Raw genomic sequence first — 21,508 nt, forward strand, 5'->3', positions numbered from 1 at the left:
AGAGATTAATTTGAGTAGGAAAGAATCCAACATAAAAAGTATAAATTTTAAGTCTGAGGCATTTTCTAGACATGAATGAGTTATTAAGTTTCACACCTGCTAGAGCTAGTGAGGAAGAAACATGGCAGAGTATAGAATGCACTGTGTCTTCATGAAAAACACAAACCAAAAACATAGTTGACAAAGAATTATCTTCCCAAGTCCATTCAAAAAGAAACACTGAATTCATCCGCCATGTTCCTTAATCTTTATAGAACAGGTTAACAATGAGTTCAAAGACTTGTTTTCTCAGGTTGCTTAAACCAAGGTACCCAACTTCCAATACTTGCTTCTCTAGGTTGCTTAGTATTTTGACATTTTGATATTCACCTATTCTTTCCAGTTAGATAGACATTTCTATGGCATGTTTTGCTTGAATCCTTTTTCCCCTGGAAAATTTACAAAAAAAAATCTTTTAGAAATGAGAAATTTGAAAGAACTGTGGGGAAAGAAACACACCTCCTGTTAAGGCATATTTCTCACTGATTGGATTCATTGATTATATCCTGAAACATGGATACCCCAGGTGCCCATTATCCTCTGATTTAACAGGTGGTGAATCCTATACATGTGTTTGGAATTCTCCTTATCTCCTGAAGTACAATGCTTGTCACTCATTAATTCACCCTTTAATCAGACATGTATAGAAGATCATGTTGCACTTGACTCTGAAGATAGACAGGTGATAGGTAATAGATGATAGATAGAGATGTAGATAGATAGATAGATAGATAGATAGATAGATAGATAGATAGATAGATAGATAGATAGATAGATGAGAAAGTGCTTCCATGGAATGAGTCATGGATAAAAACAGAAGACTGAAATACTCAGGTATGATCATCCAGTATGGAACAGTGAGCAATGTGATAGAGACATTACTAATGTAGCAGAAAGAAAAGAACTATCATTATTTTGGAGGAGGCTAAAAATGAATACTTACTGGAGTTGATGGTCAGCTCCAATCTTGATAATAATTATTCAAAGAAGTTGAAAGATAGGAGATTGTTGATAGAAAACCATATTGATTACATGGCATAGTGAAAGAATGGAGAATATGTTTGACCATATTCTGTAGTCTTGAAAGATCTCACTCAGTAAGACTTTGCCAGTAACACTCAACATTGGACTATATTATTCACAACACAGTCAAGAATCCAGCCCAGACATTATAATGAAATTTTAACTTTTGACTAATTTAAATATTTTTTTTAAATATGAAATGCTTTATAAATTTGTGTGTTATGTTTGCACAGAAGTTATGCTAATATTCCTTGTATTGTTCCAATTTTAGTATATGTGCTACCAGAAGCAAGCACAACTCCTTTAAATTTGAAAAGAGGTTTTCTGATGAGTATTCATTTTTCTCTGTTAAGGTTCTGATGAAAGAGAGGGTGGGGGGACAGAAATGAGATGCGTTGGGTACAGACACATGCTATGCTGTAGACCTGAGCAGCACTGCCTTTTCTCTAAGACATAGCGTTGTCATTTTTATTAAGATTAAAGTAACAGAAGGCAATGTTACACCTCCATAATGTAGTCTGCAGTAAGGTGTGTTCCGCTCTAGATTTATAGTTTTGCATAACTCTCCTTAGTGGGATTTATGACAGAGGTCAGTCACATAACCAAGAGGAATGTGTTTCGTCCAACCCAGTTGCATAGATGCTAATCCAAAAGCCATAGATTTGCAAAAGACGTACTACACTACAAGATTTTTCTTATCTTTTTTTTTTTAATTTTGGGGAATGGGGAGATCACATTGTCACAAAAATAGAATACCTTGTCTCGAAAAAACAAAAACAAAAAACCCAAAAACCCAGACCAAACCAAACAAAATCCTTGGATATTGCAAGTGTTAGGTTAAATGATTTTTCTTTGCTTTTGTTTTTGTTTGTTTATTTGTTTTGGTGATGCTATGATCTGCCGTTAACTGAAAAAAGAATGAAGTCTTCCCAGATATTAATAAATGAAATGTACTCCCGAGGCTGAGTTTAAGAAGGTAACTCTGGTGGAACTTAGTAACTTCTGAAGATTTAGGTTACATCACTCCACATTTTCAATTTCTGAAAGAACAATGGGGGTCAGTATGATTGCAAGCAAGCTTAATGTAAATTTAATAGATTTAAGAATTTAGCACCAATAAGTGAATACATCATAAATTTAATACAGAAAACAATACAAATAATTGTCTGCATATACAAATTTGATTTTCCTTAGTTATTTTGAGTATAATCTTTTTTCTTTTTCCTTAGGAAAGGCCTTTTTTTTTTCCTGGAAGAAAACCAGAAATTAGAATCTTTATTCTAAGTTTTTTAAGGCATCCCTAGTCAAAGACATGAGCTTGAGTCTTTTGTTTACTAATATCGGGTCATCCTAGTCAGTAAGTAGACTTAATATTTAGTTTCCTTTGGCAGTCTGCTTGCCAGATTCCCACTTTGCCGCTAGCTAAAGCTCCTTAGCCACTTTTTTTTTTTTTTTGCCGTTATAGTCATTTTCTTTCATTCTGTTTAAAGGATCCTTCACTCATACTTGGCTAAATGATTTTGCACTGCACAAAAAAGTGCTGAAGCATTTGCATTTTGGCTGATGGCAAACTACACAGGAATGGGTTTTACTCTTAAAGAAGAGTTTGTGCCTGCCCTGGGTCTCTGTTGCTCCATTTCAGCATGCTTTGCCAACTCAACATTCTCCAAGAAAGTGTAAATCCTACCACAGGAAGCGAGGTGTTGAATATGTACCTTGGCTCATGACATCACCTTTGGGTTAGTTCTGCAAATTGTGTGAGCTTATGCATACAGATACTGGCTTCTAAGGTGCTGGAGTTTATAGCTATATATTTTGAGCTTGGAAATTCATCACATGAGGGATGGAGAATAACCCTTCTGCCTCTTAGACAACCATTCTGTCACCCAAAGGGAGTGAGTGTGCTGGCCCAGAATTCCAGTGAATAGGACATTTTACACGTGATACTGCTACTGATTTGGGCCAAGTACTTGTGATCTGGGGTTATGATAGATTCCATCTACAGAAGTCTGATAAGCCAGTTGATGGCCGTTTTGCTTCTGATAAAGGTGCTACTTTCATTAAGTGGCTTCGGGCTCTCCAAGGTCATTAAGCACATATGAAAATCTGTCATAAGACAGTCTGCACATCTTGTTACCACGTTCCTGAGAACAGGCTGTTAGTGAAATCTTTTCAGTTAGGTGGTTATTGAGCTGGAGCGCTTGTGTCCTCCAGAAGACAATCTACTGCAATCTAGGGGCATTTACAGTTGTGTCTGCTGTAGAAAGTGTACAGTAGGAAGTATCTCAGAATAGTAGAAATGAGATGCTGTCAATCACCCTGCAATACACACAACAAGAAATTGCACACCCTAACCTGTCCATAGTCGCGATATAGTCTTCATGTCAATGAGGAGTTTAGAAAGCTTATTTGAGAGAATGGAGGGAAACGTTATCAAGATTCCCATCCCTCTTTAGGTACATCAAGCCAAAACCACAAGAAAGATTCCCCAGGGAAGAGTCACTCCTTCCCTGATTCACCAGGGTCTGATGCCATTTTGGGAAAGCATAGTTTTCAGGATTTGTTGCTGCTGTTGTTAAACCCAGAGAGAATAAAGGAAGCAGCACGCCCCTGGCTCTACTCCGAGGAAGTAGTTTCCAGCACGGAAAGAGCTTTCAGTAGACAGAGCAGATATCACAAGATGCATGTGGACAGCGGTGGGAGCTCCTGTGGAGTTCTGGAAACTTCCTTGGAGAAATTGGACATAATAAACAGTTTCTGTGAGGTAGCTGGGTTTTCTTTCATTGTAGCGAACACAAGTTATCAGCGTTATTCACTCAGTTGCATATGAAACTCCACACTCACAGAGAGCATTTGCCTTTCTTTTCTGGTTTGTGGATAACAGGTGCAAAACTCTCAGAGACCCACAGACTGTCTTAAGAGGAACAGCGGGTAAGGCATGAAGAACAACTATTTGCCCCAGGCAGACTCTCCCAGAGTCATGCAATTCAGTTTTCTTTTTTCAACACTTCCTGACATGGCTGCTGTTTGTTAGACTGTGAAAGATTTTAGAGAAATATTTGCAAAGTAAGGCTGGGGGACAGGTAGAGGTGTTGAAAGGTGGTCCCATTATTTTGAAAACTTGCTTTTCTCATCCATCAATAGCACATGCCCCCTTCCACTTACTCTATTGATATTAGAACTGGTCTATAGCCCTGTTGTCCTTGCAGCGTCTGCCATGGAGAAGACATCCATAGCAACCCACCAATCTCTCCCTAAACCATATAGGAAGCCAGACTCTTCTTGTTCCCCTCACCCATTTGCTCATAAAGAACTGCCCAGACCTTCTCTGGCAAGTTCTTTGCTCAGATGTCAGCTGCATGAAGTCACATGGTAACCACAGAGAGACTTTATGCTGTGTGCCACCGTGTAGTGTTAACAAAGCGCTAATGCTGCCTGGCATGAATAAGGCCAGTCATTGTGGCCAAACTTCAGAGAGGTGCAAAGGGCCAAGTGTCAGCCTGCCAGTTAAGCAGCAAGGTGGAAAATTCTTGCCTTCCTTTTGGCTCAGATGAATTGGTTGGTGGAAAAAAAATAAAATTAAACAGGCAACAAGAAATATTTTATTTCTTTAGTGTTTCATGTAAAGTTGCACCAGCATTGCCACCCCATTGATAACCAAATGTTGCATCTTCAGGCAGAGAGGTGGTGCATGTGCACCTATAAGTAAATGGATTCCGTGGTGTCCATTCTGTTGCTGAGCACCCTAGCTGGTCAAGTCTGTCCTAGAGAAGCAATGTTCAACACAAAGTCAATGTTCAACCTCTGCCTCAGAGGTCCTGTTGAATAATTGTCTTTAAGGATTTATAGTGAGTTATATAGAACATTATTGGTAAAAATGTTCATCATCCACTCCAACAGTAAAAGCATCAATCATCCCTTCACGTAATGTCTCAAGAATCACAAAAAGAAAAAAATATGTACATCCATTGCCTGGTTCAATATTCTCTATCATTGCTCCCCATTTTATTTATCACCTACTATGTTTCAGTCTATTAGATTTATAAGATTGATTAGAAGGTGAAATGATGGAACTTGACCAGATAATATAGATTCTAAGATGTTACGAACTGGACTGACACCCAGGTCTTCTGACCTATAGTGGTAGACTCTGTATGAGCCATATTATGTTGCTCTCTCTTCCATATGGATACAGTTTAGCCTACGTATGATTGCTCAGTTGTTTCTTTACTTTGTAATAGTGACATTCTTATTTGTCTCACTGAAAGATTTCCACACAGAGAGGTTGCCATTGTTCACACACAGGCCTGTCTGGATAGAAAGGACCTTAGTGCAGCTTAGTGGCTATCCTCAGATTTTTCCAATCAATATTTTCCTCAGAGCTTCTGCCTGAGGTTCTCAACATTTCAAAGAATTGTGTAAGGAGCTGGAGTAAGCTATTTTATTGAATTTTACAGATGGCCAAAAAGTAACTCATCTGTAGCAACAGGCCGCTTGTTTGTCCCTGGCCACTTATCCCCAAAAATAATCATACAGAAACTGTATTAATTAAATCATGGGCTTGGCCCATTCGCTCTAGCTTCTTTTTGGCTAAGTCTTACATATTGATTTAACCTGTTTCTATTAAACTGTGTATGGCCATGTGGCTGTGGCTTACTGGCTAAAGTTTCGGTGGGGGCTATCTCCAGTATTCAGCCCAGTTCTTCCTGCCTAGCTCTGCTCCACCCTGCCCTGCTCTGCTATAGGCTCAAAGCAGTTCTTTATTCATTAATGGTAATTACAGCATATAGAGGAAAATCCCACATCACTCATCTAAAACCACACTCAACGCTCCATGGTTCCATAGACAGATTTCTGGGCATTTTTTACTTGTATATTCTGTATGAGTCTCTCTCTCTCTCTCTCTCTCTCTCTCTCTCTCTCCCTGTCTACCTCTTTTTTCTCAGCTCCTCACTCCCTTTACCCCTCCCTCTCCTTTGTTTCTCCCTCCATTTTTCTCTCTCTTACTCTCCATTTCTTCTTTCTCATTATCTAATTTGTTCTTCTCTTGAGAATATGCATTTCAAGGAAGAAACTGCAGACATTTTGCATCTTGAGACCCATGGCTTAAAGAATAATAATGGCTCTTTCTCCTCTTTCCCAGGACATTGTACATATCTCTGTGTACTGCTTACTGTATCAACCTGGGATCGTGTGTTTGTGCATGCCTGCCTTCCCCTCCAGGACAGAACTGAAACCAGTCTATACTGTTTGGAGGATTTGTCTTTTCTCTTTAGTGTGAACGAGCAGGATTAGATGCAGAGTTGCTATAAAGAAGACTATGAGATGAATGTAGACCTATTGTTATTTGCTTCTCTTTGAAATGTGTCTCACTCTATAGCCCAGGTTGACCTAGAATTCATTACATTACATTGAGGTTAGCCTCAAACTCATGACGATCCTTTTGCTTCAGGCCCCAAACATTAGGCCTAAAGGCTTGAGCCATGACATTGGCTTCAGTTTCATACTTTGAAACTAGAAAATCTTCTATGCATTTAGCTGCAGGTAGCCAAGAAACTCTCTAGGCAAGAGTGATAGGTCTTTTTTTTTTTTCCACTGGGGAACATTAAATTCTTCATGTGCCAATTTGTAGCATATTCCTTTGCTGAAGATTGAGAGGTAGACATGATTTATATAAGTGGATTCTTGTTTGTTGAATGTTGGTAACATTGCATGAATCCTCTGTAAAACAGAACAACTGGGGGCCAGTGAGATGGTGCTCAGTCAGTAAAGGCCTTGCTGTGTAAATGTGAGGACCTGAGCTCAACCCCTAGAATTCACATGGAAAGATCTGGGCATGATGGTTTGTAGTCCTAGTGATGAGGAGGTGAAGGTAAGCAGATCCCAAATGCTCAATGGTCATTCTATTTCAAAACCAAGTGGAGCCGGGTGGTGGTGGCACACACCTTTAATCCTAGCACTTAGGAAGCAGAGGCAGGTGGACCTCTGAGTTTGAGGCTAGCCTGGTCTATAAAGCAAGTTTTAGGATAGCCAGAGCTGTTTCACAAAGAAACCCTGTCTTGAAAAACCAAACCAAACAAACATAAAACAAAACAAAACAAAAAAATCAAGTAGATGGTTCCTGAGGTGCTCTTAAAGCTCTCTTGCTTCCATCAGCACCTTCAAAGACATGTGTGTATACCTGCACATAGGAAAACACACACCAAAACAAGCAAAACACTGACAAATACAGAAAAACTACAGAGAAAATGTTTCAAATAGAATAAAGTTTAGCAATGATCAGAATTTGATTCCCCAACATACCACATGCAGGATTATGCTATAGGATCTGGGTCCTCTCTGGATGTGTTGATTAATCTTGGGCATGTTGTTACTTTTCACTTTAGAGCCTAATTTCTACACAATCTACTCAAATTCAGTACAATTACACCCAAAAGGAAAATAAGATATAGAAGAGAATCATTCCCTTTATTTAAAAAAACATCCTTTTTTTTTCTTTTATTGCTCTGTTAAAATCTTACCACTCGATGAAAACCCAATCATTCTTCTGACCTGAGAATCAATAGCATCCTGCCCACCCACCAATGCCCATGGAAATATAATCTTTCACAGTAAGTGGCGACACTGGAGGACCTCAGGCAAGGTATGATTAGAGGAAACACAGCAGTAAAGTAGTCAGTCTCAACTCAAAGAGCATGCTGAAGTCTTGCAAAATTCTTTTTTAGGCTGGTCATTTTGATAATCTATGTCGTAGATGTTTAAGAACCACAAGTGGCGGTTAATGATGTGGACAATCTCCATATCATGCTCTGGGTTTTAATCTGAAGCATCCTTCCACCTCAAAAGCCAAGGTGAGAAAATTGGTGTCAAAGGTAGAGATCCTTGTCTAATAAAGAATAGACTTTTCTGAATGTTGGCTGCTACCAGGGGCCTTAGTAGCCGTTGTGGAAAAAATCTAAATCTTGGGAACTTATAGCTCTGGATCCCTGGGATAATTCTCAAGAAGGTGTTTTTCACATCTGCTTCCTGTTAGTTTGAGACTCTGATTTTTAGGGCTAGCAATGTCTTTCATGTCTAAGTGTGTGCCAATTCAGAGAAAGACAGCTTGTATGATAATCACATGTTGATTTTATTGTTATGGTAAGACTCTGCACTCTCTCCCCACATGTAATTATGGTTGCTTTCCAATGGAATAAAAACTTACTTTAAAAAGTCATTATATTAAAATCTCAAAAATTTAAAAAAGAGGGAAAATTGCACATCCTTCAAACATAATACTAAAAGTGCAAGGGTTCTGTTTAAAGCTGGTAAGAAATTACTAGCAGTTTTTAATTTATGAAAATACCAAGAGATTTGTTTTGCTGAGATCACATAATTTATCAAAGCACTAGAATATGCCATGGAAGTCACAAAGACGAGTGATAGGATTGGTGAAGTTAATCCGACACACAGAATTAAATTGTGGCAAAAGTTTCTGCAGAATATACCCAAGACAGTTCATTCTAGGACGAAATGGCATTTGAAAACTAGTGGAAGAAGACTAAAACATTGTTCTTCAGGCAGAAAAAAAAATGCGACTCCTGTCTTCATCGCTGTATTTCTAAGCACCTTGCATATATATCACAAATACTAATGAACCAAGATAAAGTTGTTTCCTGGTGTAGATGGAGACTGGCTGCAGGACACCACACAACCAAATCTCTTGGTGCTTTTGTCTCTGGAAGGAAACAATATAGTATGTACTAAAGTCTGGGTATAGTGTCTTACACACTCTTTATTAGGTATAACACCTAATACAAAAATGTACTCTGCAGATAGTTGTTGTATTGTATTTCCAAAGGAATGACGCTAATAGGCAACTGTTAACTGATCCCAATTAGAACTTTTAGTCTTTGTGAAAAATTAGGAGAAAATTGTTGTCGTTATTTAGGGGACTCAAGGATTGTCTGATATCTGTCAAAAACAGACTCAAACAAAGGCTCACTGTCTCCCACTGTTTTTTTTGCCCAGCAGATCACCCCATTTAAGTAACATGAAAATGGAGATAAATGCAAACTCCGCTTATACTCCTGGCTGAATTTCTCTGACAGTAAAGCTCAGAAGTCATGACCTGACCCCTAACTGTTCATTCAGACTGCTATTGCTAAAGGGATACACAGACACCACAGGGATAATCTAAGTGGTTGGAGGAGTAAGTGAGTTATCCTGATATTTCATAGCCCTTCTGCCTGCCTTCATTCTTTTCAAGTTCCTTAGATAAGAACACGAAATGCACATTGTGCATGTGTTGGCCTTAGAACCACACAGGGGTCCTTGGTCATGGTTTCTCCTGCTATGTGACCTTTGGATATAACGTTCTTTCTTTACCGCTGTCTCCTGATTGCAAGAATGTTTTTTTTTAAATCTCATATGGGCAATTGTATTAAGAAATACATGACTCTATTTTTCTGTCCCAACAGTTAAGTTGCCCATATAGGAACACTCTCCTGGAAAGACTTTACGTGGGTTTTCCACAGCGAGCTACCCTCCCCAGCACACAGGAAACAGGTCTTTTTTCTTCCTGGTTGCATTTGCCACTTACCCTACTGCAAACAGGAATTAAGACTTTAGACAGCTGCTTACTACATAAAAATTTCAAGTTAAATATTCCCATTACATTTTCTTAGGGAAAAAGTTCACTGGGCCAGATTAGCCAAGCTAATATAAATATGAAGTAATGCCAGCGGCTGCCTGCAGAAGGTGTTTTCAACTTTCCGTTTGACTTAAACGTTCAGTGTGCTGAGGTGTCTGTGACACTCTGCTCTGTGGCACATTTGTGAGTGGGATGATGTTGTAATGGTCCCATAATGGCGAATATTATGTTAATGGAGATTGATGCCAATGTGCGGTAATATGTATTTAGACAGGTGGAGGCTTTCCCAATGGGCAATGTAACACGTGTGGTTTAAGAATTCACACATATAAGTGGAAAGTAGAGGCCACTAATCTTACTCTGGATTCTGCCTTTGACCTTGCCTGAGCATTCAACATTATTCTCTCATGGTGTCTGTTTTCAGTCTTATAAAACAAGAATATAAAAATTTCCTACTCTAAGGGTCCTATTGAAAGAGTGATTGGCCACCACCATAAGCAGTTTTGTCCCTGTTGTACCAGTGAGAAAATTTTGCCTGGAAAGTCAGGGCTGGAGCACGAAGGGTCCAGGTCAGGGTAAGACCATTGACGCCTTGTCCCTCTTAACATCCTGCATGATACTCCGTATTTCCGAGAAATACGGAAGCTAGCAGGTACAGAGAGAGTTTCATGATCAGTGAAGACTTTATATCGTAGAAGTGAGGTGCGTGGTGTCTCCAGCCACAGGATCCTGTTGCTTAGTTGTGCTATGCAACCAAAACAATAGCAATGGCTTATCTTACATAGCACATCTAAGGGCTCCATCAGCATTAGGGTATGAGGGAGTAACCCATGCCTGGCACTGTGATTTCCTGGTAATAAGCCATATCTTTCATGAGCAGCGCTTTTGTCCACGTGAGATATTATTCTTCTAACTCTTCTTTAATGCTTTTATTGGCTTACAAACAAGTGGGATTCCCTAAGGCCTCTTCTTACATCCTTAGTTTTGATTAACCTGACTCACACTCCTCGTTTTCCCCATTCCCTGCCTCCATTCCCACTAAACCTTCTAGGTCCCAATATTCCCCTGCCCCACTGTGATTTCACATCACATATGCTCTTTTATCCTCTTTTATTTTATTTTTATTTAGTTTATACGAGCATAGGCTACTTTGTAACTTCTTCTTACATCCTTATTTTGACTAATCATCTTCTGTCTCTTCATTTCCTGCATCTCCCACTGTCTACATGAATCGTTTTGCCCCCAGTAATCTCCATGCCTACCTTAATCTCAGTTATTATCTGTGATCCCTGTTTCTTACCTTCACCCTCATATCCACTGCCCTAATACTAGTTTTCATGCACTCCAATATAAACATTCAATGTGTAAGATTTGAAACCAACACCCTCATTTGAGAAAGAATGGGTGGTGTTTGTCTTTTGGGGACTAGATGACCTCACTAAGTATAAAAGAGGCCTATATATAGGAGGAAATGAATGGCTGGTGTTGTCAATAAAGTCAAACTTCATGGCTAGAGAAGCCATAGGCCCTAGGGGAAACCTATTGATGGAGTTTTACTAAAGTATCATGTTTCCAAACTCCTTTCCAAATATTAATTGTATTTCCATAGATTATGTTTCTCTTTGTCAGAAAGGAATAGGGATTAATTAATGCAGAGATTCATTAATGGCTTGTAATTATGACAATAAGTAACCATGAATGCTCACCAGTAGGTGGAACCTCTATCCCCACCTCCCCACAAGGCTCACTGAACATTGCAGAACAAGGAATGGAAAGACTGTAAGATCTGGAGGATATAAAATGCTAGCCTCTGGGCACGACATAGTTGTTACATACATCCCATGAACTCATAACTGTAGTTATACATGAGATTGCCACAAGACCAAGAGATTTCAAAATTCTACTATAGACATGGAGAGGCTTGTGATCTGATCTACCACTCCCCTTCCCAGCTGAGCAGCTGCAAATCCCCCAGTCAAGCTAGGATGCCCCACCCCGCCGTCTGAGGAGCTAATGGCAGCAAGTTCATGGCAACAGAGGGAGAGTCACTTTTCCTTGGGGCTTTTTAACAGGTCGTTCATGCTCCAGTGGATGACTCCAAGCACATGTGAATATGAGCTGCACTAAGTAGACTTGCTGGCTCATTTCTTTAATAAACAATCAAAAACTCAGGAGGGAGGAAGAAATGGAAGGAGGGAATGGGGGATGAGTATGATCAAGATATACTGTATACATGTGTGAAGCTTAAAATAAAATCAGTAAGAGCTGTAATTCAGGCTCTCAATCGGGTGGGGTGGGACAGGATATCTTTATCACCTGGAATAAGACACATATAGGTTGTCACATCTTCCTGAATGTGTTCTCTAGGCATGTGATACCTAGTGAAAAACTGTTAAAAGATAGTCACCAGAATAACTCACAGGGTTCACATCCCTTTCCTTCCTCACCCATATACACAAACCAAGCAAGATATAGAGTTCAGGCATCACAGGCCATTCTCTACTAGGAGCCTTCTCGGTGCAGTGGGATAAACTACCTCCCTTACTGTCAGGCTTAGTCTTGCCATTGCTTCCTCTTGAGTTATGCAGATAGAACAGTTCTGAGAACATGCAAGGCCGCAACAAAACACCACAAAATGATGGGACTGGGTAAAAGAACAATTTAAGTAGAGTTCTACAAAGCATCTCTGAGTCAGGCTGCTTATGTAACTTCTCCCTGGTCAGCCACACCATCCAACATTTCCTGCAGGGATATCACAAAACACTATCTTTTTGTCACAGCCCCGCCCACATTTCCTATCTCAGCCGTCTTTGGTATATCTGACACTTTTATAGACCAGGTACCTCTCAGCAAAAACTTTCTCATAATTTTATGAGGATGTGAGTCTAAATAACAGGGAACAGAGTACAATAAAAGTCCCATGTGGAAGGAGAAATAATACCCTTTTGGTATGCATGACAGTGCCAGTCTCTGAAAGCTCCTTCTCCTATGTAAGGGCTGACATGAGAGCTAGTCCTCACGGCTAAGATTTCTTCTCCCTGTGTAGCATGCCTTTATTTCTGCCAGTCCTGACTGTCTTCTATATCCTGACATGTGGGTGCCATCTCTATTGCTTCTAGGGTTTATAGGGAATGTTTATATTTTCATGGGATGATGGACTTTTATCCTCCTTAAATTCTTCCATTTACACCATAAAATTTTTTGGGACTTGGATAGTCTAGCCCAGGCCTCTACCACCTTTATGGAAATTCACTGAATGGGGATTTCATAATCTGGAGGGTACAAGAGGTGATGGAATTCTGAGAAGATGAGTTACACAGGTGTTTGAAGGTAGTTTGATCAAGCATCAGAAAAAAGAATTAGGAGCATTAATTACTGAGAAAAGACTGTTGGCTTTCCATTGGACTTGATTAGAGGTACATGTCAATTATGTAAGGTTGTGCAGAAAGGACACAGAGTAGTTTTAGGTAGAAAAACGAAAGACTGTCCATCAGTGAGAATGTGGTGTTTTAGGAATCATGTGAGTGGAAGAGATCACTTTAAAGCCAGATGGATTCTAGCAGAGCTGTGTAACCAGCTAGCAAAGATACAGAGAAAAATTTCACTTTTGACCTTGTGGGTGTTGGCGTAAAGATGAAGTAAAACATTTTAGAAAGTTACTTGCAAGGATGAAATATTTGCACTCCAGAGAAATGTGACTGGAGAAAAATATTCACAGGATCTCTCTTTCTATCTCTCAAACACACACACACACACACACACACACACACACACACACACCATATAAACACAAACAAATATCACACACAAATACCTCACATAAACATATCTCATACACACACATGCACACACATAAACAAACATAACACACCCCATAGAAACACAAACAAATATATCAAACATACAAACAAACATACACAAATATACCCCATATAAACACAAACAAATGTCACAAACACTCACATACAATTGCCTCACATAAACATACCTCATACACACACACAAACACACACACATATATACACACAGGTATCATAGGTAGTCTACAGTATTTAATATCCTTGTAGTCATATCTCTGCCCTGTAATTATTGGGCAATACTACCTAAGAGAGCCTGGCTTATTGATAAGTAAAAAAATTACTTATTTCTTGTTAGAAAAGTAATAACCTAGGGAGGCTGAGAAACATCTCCGTGATGAGGAAGGATAGCCAGGTAGAAAGATGGGAGAGGATAGCCAGGAGACACATCTTACCTTTTGGCCTTAAACACTCTGCAGTGGGCCCCTAGAATCCTGTTCTGGAACCCATCCAAGAAGAAAGCCTTCCCGAAGTGTGCACAAAAGATTCTTAAGTAAGCTCGTAAATGTGACACCAAGCCAATACTGGCCCAAGTTCATCCCAGTCATAAAAAGAGTTGCTGGGACCATTGAGCAAAATGACCTGAGCTGGAAAAAGCTTCTCCTAATTGGGGATCAGGTAAGTGACAGATTTCAAGTTTTATTTAATTTGGTCCTGGACCAGTTATTTCTGGTCTCTGGAGTCTTGTCATGAAGAAAACCAATATAAAGTAGAAGACCAAAGAAAGCATGGGAGCTTTTTACTGTACAAACGAGAGGGTAGCCTCTTGGAGCCACATTGCTTCTGTGGAAGTTGGACACAGGGTACATGTTCCCCAGGCATAGCAATTTGGGGGAATTATTTCTTTTGTATTTTCTTAATTATTTCAAAATCTATTACTTGGTCTCTAGTTGAAATGCTCACTACCAGAGGAAATTTATTTGCAGCATCCCTGAGCCTAAAAGCATTCATTGTTGGAACCTAAATAGTAGTGTTTGAGGGCACCCATGTCACAATCACATAGACACATACCTTAAATAGCATGTGCTTATCACCTAATAACTACAAAAGCCAAAGAATTGGAGTTGAGGTGTCGGCAAGCTTGGCTGAGTCTCTCTTCCATGCTCTCACTTACTATCTGGTGGTTCAGGGGCCACCATTGTCCTCCATTGACTTAAACATGCCTCATGCTCATCTCTGGCTTCATCTTTACTTGATCTTCTTTCAGTTCAACTCAATTCCCCAAACAAAAGAGGGAAGGGGATACTGTGGATCACACTCTCTAGAGAAAAGCCTCATTGAAGACAGTGTTCACAGGATGTCAGAAATACCACGGTGGTGTCATTCTGCTGGTGAGAACCCACCTTTACTTTGTAGACAAATGCTAACAAAACTCAGGTGCCTTCCCTAGTTACAGATGATAAGAACCCGGTAATTCACTATGGTTCATTTTCCTTGGGATTAAGAAGTCCCAGTGCTGAATGTACTGCTTAGCCTTGGATCCTTTTTTTATTTCTTCTTCTTTTGTGAGTCTGTTTCCTGTCCCTGTTTCTCTGCTTTCTCCTCGGTCCTCATGTGACACTGGCAAGCTGTTATGCCACTTTTCTCGAGAGAGGTGGGGTTTTGTATGATGGACTCCATTGTCACCGAGGCCTCTGCTGCCCCAATGCTGGAACCTAGTCCTCCAAAACTTCCCCAGTAAGGCTGGCCACAAACATTTTGTGGATTATTTCTTTCTTTTTATCTCCAAGAACTCCTCCTTCTCCTTGACAGGGCTTTTGAAAACAGCGGCTAACCCTGCTTGCAGCGCAGAGCCATTCATTCTCTCTTATTTGAAAGGGAATTTGTCCTTAACAATTTCAGCAAGCAACAAAGTTTGGTCTTTGTTTACCAAACAATAAAGAATAGTCCAAAGTCCTGTTTGTGCTTTAACAGTCTTTGGGAAAGAGAGTTGTCATTTCTCTGAAATAGGAGTAATATAAAACAAGAGGAAACAAATACATACTCATGAACGAACACACACACAAACACACACACCACTGCTAAATCACTGCCACCATCTTTACCTACATATTGATTCATACTTCAAGGATGAGTTTTACCCTTTTGCAACATGTTAAGCCATTAAGGAGGGGTGTGTGTGTGTGTGTGTGTATTTGTGTATATACATACATATATTCAACTAAGGTCTTTTATTTCTGCATATCTCATTAGTCATTTAAAGTTAGAATTTGCCCCAAGAATTTTACTTGACATTTGACATTCTCTGAACCATATCAGGGGTTGTGGGTTTTACTTATAGTTTTACAGAAAACAAAAGAACAGGGAGACTTGGCATCTTGAATTAGACATTTAGCATTCTATGTGTTTGCTTTTGTTGTTAGCTCATTCTTCCTTCGGATTTTAGAGACCCAAACTTATATTAAGCTGTACCTATATCCTCTTCAAATTATCTATTCAAATGTTTTTTTTTCCAATTCTGGAAAATTGTTTCTGGTCTTGTCTCTAAATCATTTACTTTCATAGTGGTTCATGAAAGCCTTCTCCTTGGGAAGCCTTAACTTATTTGGCTATGTTAATTTTATATAACTTCAAGAAAAATACCTGTAGCCCTTGAAGATCTGTGGAATAGTAAGAGACGAGGAAGGACAGGAGGCATGACAGGGGCCTTTTGAGTAAAAGAGTTGTGAGCTGTGAGCCATCATCAGCCAACTTCACTCTGCCCCTTGGCACCTAAGGGAAGCTTTTCCATAGCTGTTCTTTTGCTTACTTGGTCTTCACAGAGGCAAGTGTGGGTGGTTTTGCTTACCCTCATTCAAGGGGAAATGGTAATGTCAACCTTCAATCATCTTTTTACCTTCTAGAGAACATGCCAGAAGAGAGAGAAAATCGGGAACTGAAGGGAGAAGACTTGAGTTGCCATCATTTTAATACCCATTGCATTTTAAATAAAACATAATTATAATCATTTTACCCACTCTTTTTCCATTCTATTTCCTTGGCCAAACCCGTTCCTCCAACTCCTTTCATCTTCCCTATTTCCAAGTTGACAGCTCTTTCCTCCTTGATTACTACTTTTGTATGTTTATGTATATATGTATGCATATGCACAAATATATAAATATCACTTCCTGAGTCTGTTTTTGTTATTTGTGCGTATATGGTTTCAGGAATGACTACTTTGTATTAGATAGCTAATCAGGGGGCTCCTCTCTGGGAGAGGTGAGCTGTCCCTCTCTCAGCAATTACCCATAGTTCCTTGTCCAGTGCTAGGACTCCATGAGAGTTTTCTTCTTTTGAATTAGTATGCTTCTTGCTATTGCCATTGTTTAGAATGTGTTTATCCAGTCAGTTCTAGGAGAGACTGTTTCACAGACGACTTCCCTGGTATTCTGGCTTTTATAATGGATTACATCCCTATCTCGCACATGCCCTGAGCCATTGTTGCAGGATCTGTGATGTATATGTATTAATTAGCGGCGGGCTCTCAGTGCATTGGTCTCTGAGTTGTGTCCTGTTGTGTTTTTCTATTATGATTTCCATTTGTTATCAAAGGAAGTTTCTTTGCTAAGGGATGATAGGTACACTTATTGGTGGATATCGGATAAGATTTAAATATAGTTAGGAATTTTGCTGGTCTCACAAAGCAGTGGTATAGATTCTTTCCTAAGTTCCATGACCTCACTTGCCCTGGGAAGTTAGCTGGGTTTCTAGTACTAAACATGACTTCCTTCCTGTTGAGTGGGCTTCAAGTCCAATTAAACAGTTGGCGGTTGATGCCAACATGTGAATACCACTTAGTGCACCTTTACAGATATCCTGCCATGCTGGTCATTGCTGTGTTTCATAGGCGTTGTAGCTGAGTAGGACTATTGATTGCTTCCCTGTTGTGCTCTTGATGTGTTGCAGAAAGCTAAAAAGAGCTATGCATCAAAGCATTTTGTACCATTTCCAATTGGAATTCACCTGACAATGCATGGCCATTAAAAGGCAGGCATCAGCCACCATGACCTCTTATGTCAGCATCTAAAAGAGGCAATGCATGTGGTCATGTAGCTAGGTACTGAAGAGTCATTTGTTGGAATCTCAAAAGACCATTTATTCCTAATATTTCACAGAAATGGAAATAAAACAGGAAGAATATGAACAAAATTATAATTATTTGTAGTTGGTTATAGTATAAAAGTTTTATCAAATATTATAGTTTTCATTAAATTAAGAATAAAACAGATGCTGACTATGTCTACTACAAAAAATATAGTGCTGGAGAACATTGTGAGTGTGATAACTCTATAGTATGAGATAATGTATGTGGAAATTGAATAAATAAATTTAAAACAATGATAAAGTCACATATATAGGAAAGTTAAGAGATTGTAGAAACATTTCTATGAACAAATAACACAGAAGAGTTTGTTTGCCATTAGTTTTCCATCTTCGGTCAAATTCCTACAAAGGTAAAGGCCGGAGATTACGATACAGTTTCTGTGGTTCAGGAGAACTGGATACGGCTTAGTTGGATGCCCCCACTGAGATGGAACAAATTCATCTTAAAAACTTTGAACCAGAATCCCAGATCTTCTTAAAAATTTTACCACTGGTGAAGCTTCCATTATTTCGCTCAAAGAAATGGGGCTCCTATGAACAAACTCAGCTCAGTTTGAAGGAAGAGAGAAAAAGAGTTTGACAATTGGCCTGATCTTACAGTAGCTGAAAGTTTGGGAAAATAAGATTTCAATGGGAAAGAGCCTTCTAAACAATCCAGCTGAAGACACAGGCAGGTAGACTTGTGTGGTGTTCTGCAACCTGTTAAGGAAAGAGGATCAAAACCCCGTGCCATTGTCCTTGGCCATCAGCCCTCATTGTTTGCCATGTTCAGAGAGTCCAGTTTTAACTCATGCTTTTTCAGTCACAGTCCAGCTGGCCTTGGTGAGCTCCCAGTAGATCAGCCCCACTGTCACAGTGGGTGGGTGCACCCCTCGTGGTCCCGACTTCTTTGCTCATGTTCTCCCTTAAAACTGGACTCTCTGAACATGGCGAACAATGAGGGCTGATGAGAAGCCAAGGACAATGGCAGGGGGTTTTGATCCTATGCAATGTGCTGGCTTTGTGGGAGCCTAGCCAGTTTGGATGTTCACCTTCCTAGATATGGACAGAGTGGGGAGGACCTAGGACTTACCACAGGGCAGAAATCCCTGACTGCTCTTTGGACTGGAGAGGGAGGGGGAGAGGAGTGGGAGGAGGGGGAGAAGGGTGGGAGGAGGGGGAGAAGGGTGGGAGGAGGGGGAGGGAAATGGGAGGCTGGGAGGAGGTGGAAACTTGTTTTTTTTTCTTCCTTTTCTCAATAAAAAAAAAAGTTGAAAAAAAAAAGGAAAGAGGAGACACCCTGGAGTCCTTGACATGGCTTAGCTCAGTTAGTCACTGGCATCCCTGTGTTCTCAGAGCTTGTCAAGATCTCTTGGGTCTCTTCTCAGTACACTGAGTGTAATGGAGGGGTGGGCACACACAATAGGAGCAAAACTTTCCTTGGCATGTGCTTCTGGAATAATTTATGGCGTGAGAAATAATCTTTACTGCTAATATATGAAATGCTTTTCTAATAAAGCATTCAGGCTGAGACTTGGTTTTTGTTTGTTTGTATGTTTGGAGTAGTTCAAATTTTTCCTCGATTGGTCTCTATTGAGGTTTTCCATCGCAAGCTGAGTTTCCTGGAGTGTTTTTATTTCATTTCATCAGGATTTCATATTTATTAGAAAAATCCGCGAGTACAATAGCCTTTTGTAGCCTTTATTTTGTCACTTTTGTTATAATTTGATCGTATTTACCTCACTTTTTTAAAAAGTTTCTCCACTTTTGGCGTAATTTCCAAAAAGCCAGTATTATATTATTATTTCTACACTTTGTTTTTAAATATATGTGTTATGGTTAGTTGTTATTTTCTTTACCCTTCTATTCTTAGCAGAATAATTTCTCACTGTAGAACAATCAGCTTTATTTGCTTTTCATAAAGAAGCCATTAGATATTGTGCATTGCTCATTGTTACAAGTCTGATGACAGTCCTGGGAGAACCATTTGCTCAATTTTTTTCTCACCTTTTGTTCTAGTGTTTCTGTGTTTCTTTGTGGACTCTGTTTGCTGCTTGATGAACCCTAAACTCCAGGGGGTGTGGTTTTCAGTCTTGCTTCATGGGAAGCAGTCTGAAAACATAATTTTTTGTATTCTTTTTCACACTTAATTGTATTTATTTTGATTTTTTTCTCCACAAGTGTTACTTGCACTTTTATTTTCTAAACAAGAACCATGACTACTGTTGTACTACGTTGAATAGATCTTAATAATCATCCTGGTTATATCTACTTTTCTGCTTCATTTGTAAATAAGAAACTAAATTTCATTTTATACTTATTTATATTTATAGTTATTTGTAAGGAGCATAATTTCCTCACAAAAGACAGATATGCTATTATGATTTGACATTAATATGATGTTTTTATTATATTATATATATTTCACAAAATTATTATCAATTATTTTTTTAAATTCTCTGCCAGTTTGCTAATGCATAACATTGAATTTTTGTAATTCCGTCCCCTATTATCCTGCTTCATCTCTTGCTGCAAACCTTCTCGAGTCCCCTTCTTAGTTTACATAGGTTTACCCGACTGAGACTGGGTGGTAGGTTACTTATGGGGATGTTGTTCAGTGTTGATACCCCTTCCTCCAGTTATTTATGGGTAGTGACGTCTCATGACATCCTTGGCTGTCATAGTGACATACCCACAGGTCCGGTTTTGTGCAGGCTTAGGCAGGTGGTCCTCACTACAGTGAACTCACCATGAACCAGCCTCTCATGTCCAGAAGACACTCTTTAATGGTGGCCATCTCCAGTCTCTGACTCTTACAATCTTTGTTTTAACTCTTTTCTGATATTCACTGAGCCTTAGGGAGAGGTAACACAGACATCCCAGTGAGGGCTACACAACCCTGAGTCTGCAGTAGTCTCTGATAATGTGTCCACTTACCTATGGCCTATGACATTCCCATACACGAGCGCTTGGGCAGATTTTTAGTACCAAGCATCAACTGTATACTGTGAATTGAGCCTGAAATCCAACCAGAGATCAGTTGATTTACCCTGATAGCATTCAAGCCATTATTGAATGAATGGGTACATCTTGGCAGACTGGTTCTTTTTTTTTTTTTCGTTTCCTTTTTTTATTGTTTTGTAAATAATACCATTCAAAATTTCCACCTCCTCCTCTCCTCCCATTCCCCTCCCACTCCTCCTTCTCCCCTCCCTCTCCCTCTCCATTCTTAAGAGAAGGCAGCATACCCTGCCCTATGGGAAGTCCAAGGCCCTCCCCCCTCCATCCAGGTCTAGGAAGGTGTGCAACCAAACAGACTAGGATCCCAAAAAGCCAGAACATGCAGTAGATTCAAATCCCAGTGCCATTATCTTTGGCTTCTTAGTCAGCCCTCATTGTCAGCCACATATAGAGGACAGATTGGTTCTTATTGGAACTCACACACAGTGTTCACAGCTAGATAATCCTTTCTCATCATGTAATTAAGAAATTTTTAAACTGTATTCAGATTCGATATTTATTCTGAGTATCATCTCTTTCATGAGATCAGAGGACAGAAAATCTAAAACGACAAAATATTTTAGCCTGAATAATGCTTCAGAGAATGTTCAAAAAGATAGAAAATCTAGTAAAAAGTGAATTTACATATTTCAAAATCTTATGCCTAAAATTGGTAAAATATGATAAATTATAATATTATATATTAAGTTATTAAGTGAAAGAACAGTGACAAACTATATCAAGTTTTCTTTTGATCCATGTTTGTTTCTTCGTCTTTTTCCTCTTCTTTCTTTTCTTCTTCCTTCTCCCTCCTTTCCTCTCACTTCCTTTTCCTCCTTGCCCTTCCCCAGTGTGTTGAGTAAGAATAGTTTTGGAGGTTCACACTTTTTTC

At 39.4% G+C, this 21,508-nt stretch overlaps 1 non-coding gene across 1 annotated transcript; it reads right to left on the minus strand.

Annotated features, from left to right (window-relative positions):
• Nucleotides 1–1,250: 1,250 nt before the first annotated feature.
• Nucleotides 1,251–1,358, minus strand: LOC142856655 (U6 spliceosomal RNA). The gene has a single exon (XR_012911696.1). It is a non-coding gene; the product is annotated as a U6 spliceosomal RNA (small nuclear RNA).
• Between the last annotated feature and the right edge of the window lie 20,150 nt (nucleotides 1,359–21,508).

This window comes from Microtus pennsylvanicus, chromosome 8 (assembly GCF_037038515.1).
Source record: "Microtus pennsylvanicus isolate mMicPen1 chromosome 8, mMicPen1.hap1, whole genome shotgun sequence".
Taxonomy (NCBI): domain Eukaryota; kingdom Metazoa; phylum Chordata; class Mammalia; order Rodentia; family Cricetidae; genus Microtus; species Microtus pennsylvanicus.